The sequence below is a fragment of the Arachis ipaensis genome, chromosome B10, assembly GCF_000816755.2.
Source record: "Arachis ipaensis cultivar K30076 chromosome B10, Araip1.1, whole genome shotgun sequence".
NCBI lineage: Eukaryota > Viridiplantae > Streptophyta > Magnoliopsida > Fabales > Fabaceae > Arachis > Arachis ipaensis.
This window is the reverse complement of record NC_029794.2, coordinates 130,760,692-130,769,583: the sequence shown is the minus strand read 5'-3', so window position 1 is coordinate 130,769,583 and position 8,892 is coordinate 130,760,692. Positions and strand designations below refer to the sequence as shown.

The following is an 8,892-nucleotide window of genomic DNA, read 5'->3' as shown; positions in this document are numbered from 1 at the left end:
TTAACTACGTCCACGTATATGTATTACTAATAATTATAAATTCATATCATGATGATAATATTTATTTAGAAGATAAAAAATAGCTCAAATAATTAAAATTTATCTTATTTAATATTTATTAATTATTGTTAAAATTATTGAATACTAAATAAGAGAAAATATTGTGGGTGATTAGTATATATGAAACATTTATGAAGATGAATAAGAGAATTGGCTATTCACTCTTTATTATAAGCCATCATATTATTACATATAGAGTCCAATAATTATTGTCAATAAGATAAGTTTATTATTGAAGAATGTTAGGGGGCAGTAACTTTTGTGATTTGTAGCCATCAAATAATTATTAATGATGGTTTTAATGGTGTGAGATTAGTGTAAGATTTTATTCAATGATTCAATTTTTTTTTTGCTGATTACATGCTGGCCAGAATTTAATAAAATTGTTGTCCTCTAAATTTTTTCTTTATTATTTCCGATCAATGGCCCAAATAGTTGCACTTCATTTCGGCATCTTTCACCAATTATTAACATAGCTCCCGTCTTCCAACAAATATTTATTATAAGTTTATAACATACAAGGTGCGTGTTGGTTTAAGCTTTTGTTTATGAATAAAATTTTTAATAATGAATTTTGCTAGGTAAACGACGTAAATAATGAGTTGTATTTCAAGTTTATTAAATTAAAAATTATTTTATTCTATTTATCTACTATAATTTTAATTTTTTATTTTTAATTTTTTTTCTTTTTACTATAGTCAGCCGTTTCATTCTTCTTTCTTCTATCGTGTTGCATTTTTGCTGTACTTTCTTCTTTCATATTATCGTTGCACCTTCTTTTCCTATGGAATTGGGGGTACGGTACCCTTTGGATGCAGGAACCAAGAAATTCAAGTGACGAACCTTTTGTGGGGCAATAGCATGGAAGCTCTCTCCTTTTTCGGTGGAAGGAAGCTTCTTAATCGCTTCCTAGTTATCCAAATACGGTATATACTCACTCATGTTTCGCAGGCTGTCGCTGCACGCCTTTTTCTCCTTTATGTGACGTTGCACTATCGTCAAGTAAGAGGCTTTGTTCTGTCGCTGCTCCAACGCTACACCTCTACCCTTACTTCTACGCCGTTACATCGTGTTTTTGTCATTTCTATTGCGTGCCACTTTGCTTCATTCATCTAAATTGTATGACCCAAATAATGAAAAGAACTATCAGCATACATAGTAAAATAAACATCATGCGAAACATATGCATGTAGATTCAAGCAAATCAAGAAAAATACCAATGACATATCCAAATAAACAACTACTTTAGAATGAAAATAATCATACGGATACCTAGTAAAATGAACATCTAACTTAGTTGATAAGAAACAAGTAACGAGACAGCAGCTCTGGAAGCACCGAAGTCGCGATACAGCAACAACAACAGTGACATAAGATTGCGAGAAAACGGTTGTGACAAAAATAAAAAAATTCAAAATTATGATTAAACTAAATTAATTTAAAATTTGAATTTTAAAATTAAAATTAACTTTTTTTTATTTATTATTTACATTGTTTAAAAAAAAGCATTGTTCTAATGTAGTTTCTCATTTTTTAAATATTATTCCATGGCAGGTAGACAATATTGACAATAGAAGATTCTATCTTACCTCTATTAATTAGTTCAAACGGAAATGCTGCATGTATATGTGTCTTCACATGTATATGTGGGTACATATTCATGAATGATGAATATGTGAGAGTAGAGTATGAATATTTGAGGGTCAACCAAGAATGTTGCATGTGATAGGGCCAAGTGGCTAATTAATTAATATATAATTAAGTAGCCAATGGTCATATTAAAAGTTGATGGTTGTGCACTCACATTCAGATCCCAAGTTGAAGGTGATCTCTACACCTTTTTAGGCGATATAGTTTTTTGAACTCAAAATAAAGGTCCCTGCTTTCTACACCATCTTCTTGGAACTACTAACTAAACGTACTTCTTAAACAACAAACTCCACTTTTCACTTTTCACATAATATAATTCAACGAATAAATTCTTCTATGCTAGTTAAGATCAAGGTTGCGAGAACCGAACCGGTCACTAAACCGGTCGAATGACTGGTTTAATGGTTCAAAGGTTCAACCGGGGTTCAACCGGTATAATTAAATATAAAATAAAATTATTAAAAATTTAATATATAATTTTAAATATTTAAATTTAGTAGTTTTTATACTAAGTAAATTTAAAAGTTTATAATTTTACATAATAAACCAAAAATAAATTGAGGCAGTAGTGCTTACCGGCGGCGAGGGAGGAAAGAAGGTGACGGCGCGGTGAATACTCCACAGCCGAGCAGAGAGACACGTCGCAGTGAGAAAGAGAGAGACAGAGAGAGCTTGGAGCCTCGAATAGAGAGAGAGAACTCGAAGAGAGAGATGAGCACCAACAAATCGAGCAGAGACAATGATGGAGAAGCCTTCGCCGCGGCGTCGCCAACAGTTCCGAGCAAGCACTCGACGTCGAGGAGAAGAGGATCGAGAAGCGAGCAGACCTTCCACGAGCGAAGACGGCACCCAAGTCTGTCTCTGCCGGTAGCGACAACACTGTTTATCAGAAGAGAAGAGCTCGGTGATGGGATGGGGCTGGGTTCCTACCGCTATTATGGTTTGGGTTTGCCCAGTGAGAGAAAACCCAAATGATCGATTTTTAAGCCAGTCTATCACTGAACCAGGAAAAACCGAACAGTTATGGCGGTTCACCGGTTAACTGTCGGTTTGACCAGTTTTTAAGCCAGTTTTTTGCAAGATGGTTCTTCACAGCAATCGAACCGGACAAATGATTGGTTCCCGGTTAATCCGATCAACTTTGAAATTTTTTTTTTTAACATATATATATATAATTGAACCGGAAAAAACCGAACGGTTCTGACGGTTCACCGGTTAACTGCCGGTTTGACCAGTTTTTAAGCCAGTTTTTTACAGAACGGTTCTTCACAGCAATCGAACCGGACAAATGACCGATTCTCGGTTAATCCGGTCGAACCGGCCGGTCCGGTTCGGTTTTCAGAACAATGGTTAAGATCAATTTATACCCACTATTCAAAAGAATTAAATAATTTATAATTTATAATTATCAATTAGTCATTATTAATATTTTTAATAATATAAAATTATATCTAAAAATATAAAATTATTTATTTTTTTATTAGTTAAATATTAACTAAATTTTAATAAAAATATTGGTCTATAAACTTTCTCTATTAAGAAAGGAAAATGGTTTTTGTTATTCAATTGAGTCTCAAATATTCTATTAGAAAGTTATCAGATATACCTAAATATACCGATATTTCAGTTGTTTTAACCGTTAATTTTAATTAATATATATTATATATTTTTTTATAATTTAAATCAACGGTTAAAACAATTAGAACACCGATATTTCTGATACACCTGATAATCTTCCTTTCCTATTTAGATTGACTTGAGTTACAAGTTATTTACAGATTCCACCTCCATCTGATTCAAGAATCATGATTGGCTAAAAGTCTCTGTCAGGCAAGTAGTCAGTGAACAGTTACTGTCCCCTATAATTATTTGGCAATAATTGCTAAATGAAGCGGCTAGTATAGTGGATAAGAGAAAGGAATCAAGTTATGCATGCATATACTTGGTTTCTTGGTTGTCTTGTGCAAAGGCCAAATGGTTTCTTTAATTGGACATAGTAATGAATGATGCTGAATAGGCAAATCGCCTCAGAGAATCTGCAACTGCCAAATACTGACAACAGTACAGTAGTTTAGCTTCCAACAAGCTGCATAATATTATTCTGTAATACTCGTTACCATCCAAATTTATTTTTAATTATTAATTTAATAATTTAATAATATACTTTTAATTTATATTTATAAATATTAATGATTAATTGATAAAAAAAACAATAATTTTTTATAATTTTTTAAATAAATTTAAAAAATTATGTCAATTGATTCCCAAATCTGGACACAAGGGCCGACCGGAGAAGTCCCGGCTGTTGACTCTCGCGTAGATGCATGCAAGAAAAGGTTAGCAAGCTCGAACGAAGAGGCGCATGATTGTGACAGCACTCTGATGAATGGATCTCCTTTACACATACCGGATGGTTCGTTCTCATTGGACGAGAACTTCGAATATTGTGTGAAAGTGATTCGTTGGCTAGAATGCCAGGGTCATATTAAACAGGAGTTTCGGTTGAAGTTGCTGACATGGTTCAGTTTGAGGTCGACGGAGCAAGAACGTAGGGTGGTTAACACGTTCATTCAGACTCTGATAGATGATCCGAGTAGTTTGGCCGGGCAACTCGTCGACTCATTCTCCGATATTATATCAATCAAGAGGGCAAGAAATGGGTTGTGTAACAAAGCTGTGGGATCAAATTAAGGGTGTGGATTTGCTTCCTTCAAGGCTCTTACCATTTTACAGTGACAAGATCACCTTGTACAGGCATTTTTTATTGCTCACCTTCTAAGTGATTCATTATTGTTATTATTGGGGACATTGATGTTTCTTTGTCCTGCTAAAGGGATTTGCATTGATGATTATTGCAGAGGCAGTAACACATTTTTCCTTGGAGGGATGATCCTTGGAAGTGAAGATTTAAGGATGTTAGGTCTTAGGAGGCATTTTGCTATTTGCTCAATTTATTGCAATTATTTTTAAAACTATGAATTTATTTAATCAGCAAGATATTATTAGTGTTGATACTTTCTTTTTCTTTCTCATTTTTCAATTACGTTCATTTGATGGAGCGACAAGATGTGATTGCTGATTTAATTTCTGCTTCAAGCTTCATTTTTCGTTACTTTATGCGGGTTCTCTTTTTTAATCAATGTAGGTCTATACCCTAACTAGTGTGAAGCCTTGGTCGACCTTGGTTATCATCATAGGATATTTAAGGGTTCTTTAACCCTAATGTAAATTCACTCAAGCAAAAAGTCTTTGAGTTACATAATAATAACGACAACAATAATAATAAATATGGCAGTCTTCGTAAATAATTAACTTACAAGCTTTGAGTTATAACCTCAACATGATAATCTGTTATAGGTAGGTGAATAAAAAATCAATACCAACAGCATTTCTGCCAACTTCTGCCAACTCTTGTTTATGACTGTGTTTAATGGAAGTGTCTTTGTAGATGTGTCTAATAAAAATGTCTTTTTTATGACCGTGTCTAATGGAAGTGTCTTTATATATGTATTTTCTGGATGTGTCTCCTTATATATATATTTAAAATATAATAATTAATTATTATTGACAATAAATTGACAGATAGTATATTAGTTTCCTATATTTTTCTTTAAAAAAATATATGATAATTTTGATTTATATAGGGATGTACTGAAATTGGATGAACATGCTATCATTATTTAGATAACACCGATGAAATTGAGTTATTGGTCTAATTGTGGATTTTACTCAAATCAAAATTTCATTTGTTAGGGTATAGAAACGGAGAGCACAGTAGCTAAAATCCAACAAAGAGTAAAAATTTAATAATATTATTCCGGAATATTTGAATGTTCAAAAAACAAAAGCATTAATTATTTTCCTTCAAAATAATATGCACCAACTTTACCAACCATATATACCTAACAGCATAAGTCTTTTGATTGATTCGTCGTCAGCTTATTATAACCACCGTCTTCACGAATTTCAAAAGCCATATGGTACCAACACTAACTCATAATAATGTTGTCATTGATCTTATGATTTGCTACTCATAATAACAATATAATCTTCAACTAATTACACGATTATCATACCGATATGATCATTACTCGTCTCAACAATTCAATACTAAATTACTAATAATATCAATGGCAACTTCATAATAATACCCATTTTTACGAAGCACATGTATGACAAGTTGTCAACGTCAGAATAGACATCTTCGTTCACTCAGAAAAAACGTTATAGAACTCATGGGCACTTTTGTAATAAGTCACCGCGTTATGAATTTCTTTCTAACATACTGCCACGTGTCATCATGGGAAGACACGGGAGTGGGGCAACAACTATTAAGTATCAACCTTCATTAGGCCCATTAAAGAGGGGAAACCCTTAAAAAAACACGCAAAGCTTCCGAGACCAAAACAATTGGGCCTAACCTTCGACCGAAACAAAACTTGGCATAAACTAAAGCCCACATACTTCATCCCAAGGGCCAAAAAATTATTTACATTATATATGGAAAATTATCCAGTGTTCCCGCGTACGGATTTGGAACTCTAATGTTCTGCGTACGAATAAGTTTCTCACTTAAGGTTTGTCATTTTCCAAGGTTGGAATAGACGAAAATGACCCATTTTAATAATGTGTTTCTCAAAAATGACCAACTTAAATAGGTAATGGATGAAGCTTGCCATAAGATTTAATGATTTATGCATGAAGTCAGCCGGCTTCGACTTTGGCTGACAGTATTTTAAATTGGAATACACGAATAATAATGAAAGAAGCTACACAGAGGCAGGCATGGATCCGGCAACAAGTATGAGGGAATATTTGTCCCACTGTATATTTTTTTTTAAATAAATAGTTATTTATAATATATTTTTATTTTAAATTTTAAATGATTTCACCGGTTTTCAATAATATTGGACAAATTTGACATTTTCTATCAATATGTACAGCAGAACTTTTGCACCTGTTGCTAGCCCATCCTGCACTTTCTTCCTATGTTTTCCACAAAAGAAAGCAACCCTTCAATCAACGCCAATCGAATATTTTAAATTAAATCTGTAAGGCCATAAAGCTTGTAACACTGCTGTTCTGTGAAAGTACACTGTCACACCTGAACACCTTCCTATATATATATATATATATATATATATATAAGCCATCATTTTACTATTAACATTAATTAAGATTACCAAATCAAGTTGGCATAGATCGATGAGAGTCTGTGTTCTTTAACCATTTTTTCCAGGTTCAATATTCACTGGAGGATAGGAATGGAGCTTACTTTGGGAGGATCGTCCACCACTTTGTCTCTCCAGTATCCGAGGAATTAGTCATTAGACTTCCAGGCTTATGGACATGAAGTTTTATCAATTTGAATTTTTACCCGTAATAATATTACGGTGATATAAATTTTTTAAAACTACGATATACTTTATTCTGACAGTATAGATTATGCATGGTACAAAAGATTTATAAAATCAAACTACTTTTATAAAAAAAATGTCATAGGTTGACAAAAGTTTTTGGCTAAGAAGACTAAGGTATCTGTAGATAAAAAATCAAATAATAAGATTTTTAGTTATTATTTTATATGAAAAAGTTTAATTTTTTATTAATAATTAATTTTAGCATTCGTTATCTAAAATTTAAAATAATTTAACGTGTATACTTTTACATTTAATTAGTTGTTAATTCTAATATATGATACATAATATAGGTATATTTCAATTTCAATTTTAATATTTCAATTTTAACTTTAATGTAATTAAAGAATATCATACTGTATATTTTGATTGTCAAATTAGTCATTAGTCATTGATATTAATAATGATATATAAAATAGATAGAGTGGTTGAAGGAATGAGAGAAATAGATATCAGAAGGAAGAAGGATGAGGGGAGATCTCTTTAATTTTGGAGGAAAAGATTTAATTTCAATTGCAATGAGGGAGTGACATGTGGCATATTTTAGTTGTAAAATTAGGGAAATAGACCCTCTCCATTTTTTTAACACTTGAGAGAATAAAGTGTGATCTCTCACCTTTAATTCTATAAGTGGGACCAAAAATAAATAGGAGAGAGAGAGAGCAATGAAGGGTGAGATTAAACACTGGACACCATATAATTTTTTCCACTGGAGAGTATCCACTCCCCTAAGGAGGAGGGAAGAATTCTTTAATTTTGGAGGGAAATGTTTAATTTCAATTATAATGAGAGAGTGACATGTAGCACATTTTGGTTGTAAAATTAGTAAGGAGGAAAGGAAAATTCTTTAATTTTGGAGGAAAAAATTTGATTCTAATTGTAATGAGAAAGTGACATGTGGCATATTTTTGTTGTAAAATTAGAGATATATAATAGATATGACACATAATATAGGTATATTCCAATTTCAATTTTAATTTTAATGCAATTAAAGAAGGTCATGTTACACATTTTGATTGTCAAATTAGTAGTTAGTCATTGATATTGATAATAATATATAAAATAGATAGAGTGGTTGAAGGAGTGAAAGAAATAGAGAAAGGAAGAGGGAGGAGTGGAGAACTCTTTAATTTTGGAGAAAAATATTGATTTCAATTGCAATAAGAGAGTAACATGTGATATATTTTGGTTGTAAAATTAGTAAAGAGGAGGGAAAAATTCTTTAATTTTATAAAAAAAGATTTAATTTCAATTATAATGAGAGAGTGACATGTGACATATTTTAATTGTAAAATTAGTAAAAAAAAAAAAATTAATTTAAAAAAAATTAATTTTAATTACAATAAAAAAATAATATATAATACATTTTAATTATAAAATTAGAGATATATAAATATTATTTATTTCTTCTGTTTTAAAATAGTTGTCGTTTATTTGACATTTTTAATATATTGAAAAATAATATATTTAGAGTAATGTTATTTTTAAATAGATTAATTTTTAATAAATAAAAAAGTCAACAATAATATAATGCTTTTGTCCATTCGTGTAACTTAAAGTGAGATTCCTTTATAACTCCAAGTCTCAATCATGTAATTTGCCTTTAGCGTAGCAGAAACAACACAGTTCATGCCCTTGTAAGGCAGCCATGTGGATGGAGAAAAATACATGAATGCTATTCTATTAGCCACCTACTCTAGTTGAAGATGATAAAAACACCTTTCTATAAAGATATTTATTTTAAAAAATAAAAATAATATTTTTA

At 31.4% G+C, this 8,892-nt stretch overlaps 1 long non-coding RNA gene across 1 annotated transcript; it reads left to right on the top strand.

Moving 5' to 3' along the window:
* On the top strand, window positions 3,974-4,793 carry LOC110267902. Its single transcript, XR_002355873.1, has 2 exons — window positions 3,974-4,458; window positions 4,569-4,793. It is a non-coding gene; the product is annotated as an uncharacterized LOC110267902 (long non-coding RNA).